The sequence below is a fragment of the Echinops telfairi genome, unplaced genomic scaffold (assembly GCF_000313985.2).
Source record: "Echinops telfairi isolate 266 unplaced genomic scaffold, ASM31398v2 ScPeMD7_5592;HRSCAF=6446, whole genome shotgun sequence".
Lineage (NCBI taxonomy): Eukaryota > Metazoa > Chordata > Mammalia > Afrosoricida > Tenrecidae > Echinops > Echinops telfairi.
This window is the reverse complement of record NW_022109491.1, coordinates 38,682,207-38,685,108: the sequence shown is the minus strand read 5'-3', so window position 1 is coordinate 38,685,108 and position 2,902 is coordinate 38,682,207.

The following is a 2,902-nucleotide window of genomic DNA, read 5'->3' as shown; positions in this document are numbered from 1 at the left end:
TCAAATAACGTAAAGTCATCTTACTTTCACATGAATGTGATTTTTATTTTTATTTTTTCTGAGAAATTCCAAAAATGTCAACAATAGGAACTAATTTTTATTTTACAATGTTTAAAAACCATTTAAAAAAGGGTAGAAATTCCAACTCTAATTTGGGGGGAGAAGGAGATAGCAGTACTTACACATCAATACACTTTCAAGGAATCTGTTACTGAGTGACTATGGCAGAGAACACTAAATTGAAAAAGTTTAACATTAAAATGTTAAAAGTATGATGGTAAACGGTTATGATTGGGGGGAGGTCACTATGTTAGCAGCACAAGGTCCTTCAAATTAGGTTTTCCACCATGTCCCTTTCTCATAGAGTGAAAGGAGAAAGTGAATTAGTTTAACAGAATTTGTTTGGTAGCTGTTTACTGAAATGTAACTAGCATATTACTGAGGACATGATAGTAAGGGAAGCCTCTTCAGCTCTCAATATATAGTCAGAATCACTGGGAGTACACACATTTTGGAATGACGGAATTCTGATGAGTGCTTACACGGTAAAGTTTGAAAGGCTTACGTAAAAGAAAGAAAAAAGCCCAAGACACTTAAATGATATATTGCTACTACTTTATTCAGAACCAGTTCTAGCAAGGCAAAATGACTTTCAATGGTTACAAAATATGTGTTCGGCATGAAAGAATGACCAATAATTAAAACTAATGTATGTGTGATTGTGTTTGTTGGGACAGGTTAAGGGTTAGGCAAATTTTTAGACTAAAAGTGTTTCCTTTGTTTCAAAAGTATAGCACAGCACACCTTTTTGTTATAATGTCTAGCATTTTCTGAGATCAAAACTATTTAAAAGCTGTTTAACGACCTTTCTACCACAAGTTATGAAAACTTCCTTAGCATATGTAGTTATAAACTGAATGTAACGTTATTAAACCAGTCTTGCCTCCTCCTCCACCCCCAAGTGATTCCCACACAGGAAGGCTGCACATTAGAGTCTGTTGCATGGGGGGTTTGAAATTATTATTTAATCATTGTGATGCATCTGTTTGTGATGCAGGTTGCACATGGGATGTTTTAAAAGCTTTCCTGTTTGAGTGTTTTGTGTAGCCCTGTTTGAAAACTACTGTATTACATTTTAAATGCCCTAAAAAGTAAAATATAATCCATTTAAAAAAGGAAAACATAACCCTCCAAATTCAGAGAAATGATGCATACAGCTCTTACACTGGTGTATCCCAAGGGAAATCTGCTTAAAAAATACGTATCCACCTCATTTTGAAAACTGGTTACGCAAGTACTCAGTGCAACGTCTGGGAAATAATGAATAATCAGGGCAACACAACACAACTGCAGGATCACCCTCCCAAAAAACAAAACAACCAAACTCACTACCATTGAGTCATTTCCGACATCCTACAAGACCGGTTAGGAACCGTGTGGGTTTCTGAGACTATAACTCTTTACAGGTGTTTAAAATCTCCTCTCTCTCCCAATCAGTCAGTGGCTGGTGGTTTTGAACTGCTGACCTTAAGGTTAGCAGCCCAATGTTAACCAGCGGGTAGCATAGTGGTTACACATGAACAGTTCTACCCAGTCCTATAGGGTCTGAGTAGGAATTGACTGGGCGGCTGTGATCACCTTATACAACTGCATTTAGTAAATAATTCAGTAATTACCTTAGAAAGCAAGCCTGGAACTGAATGAGCTCACCTCACCTGTACAGAGGCCAAGAGCTGAAATGTGACTCCAACCCTCAGAACAGGAAGAGTCCAATTTAGAAATCCAATGGGAAGAGGACCAGCCCACTTCCCTTGAGGGACTCGTTGCTATGGAAACTCACAGTAACCCTTCCATAGCCAGTAGTTTTGGGGAAGGGATCTTCTTTGAAGGTAGAAGAGGGTTAAAAGAAGTTGGCTAGGTAAATAAAGGTTGAAAGAAGGTGAAAGCCCTAAACTTTGGCAGGGAAGTCAGAAAAAGTGAGTTTTGGTAATCCCAACAGAATTTAAAACAATATTCTGGAAGCTAACGTCAGTTCGTGGTGCAGCGAAAGTTTAACGCGTAGGAAACGCTTCCCTTCCTCTCCGGTGTGAAACAGAACACCCTTTGTGAGTGGTTGTCTATGGAAAAATGTAGCTGGAGTTTCATCCCAAACTGAACATAACTTTATTAAACTAGTCTAGTCTTAGCCCCACCGCCCCCTTTCAAGCCATTCCTACACACTGCTGCACATTAGAATCTGTTGCAATGGAGATTTTAAATTTAAATGTTAAAACAAAATTCGATTCAATCTGTATGGGACGTTTTCAAAGCTCCCCTGAGCGACGTACTGTTTTGTGTAGCCATGTTTGAGAAGTACTATATTACATGATCTGGCGAAGTGGCGGGGAGTTTAAAAGAAAATAAAGTACAATTATATCCATGTCTCTTTTTAAGACTAGTAACAGAATTTGCGGACTTTCTCCAACCACACGAGACAAGAGGTGGCTTGAAAAAGAAATCCCCAGGATGCCTAACAATATTTGTAAATTTTAAAAAAAGTTAAGTACATGTCTTTCTTTCCCGAGAAAGCAAGCACCTTCTTACCAGAACACCCAACTTCTACCTTGTATTTTTAGAGGCTGAGCCACGAATGCCGCTCAGAAGTTGGGACAACAAGCTCCAGAACCACAAGGAACCCGACTCCGGAGCGCGCCCACCAACCCTGGCCCGGGGTCCGGCCGGGACCCGAGCCGAGTCACCCAGACACGTCCAAGTCCAGAGCGCCCCCCGAGCCCCGCCCCCGAGGCCCCGCCCCAATAAAGTTACCCGGGACAAGTTTGCCCCGCTTCCCACCGCGCGCCTCCCCAGGAGAGGGGCGCGGCTCCCACCACCTGCTCAGCCCCCAGGCTGCAGGGCTGCACCC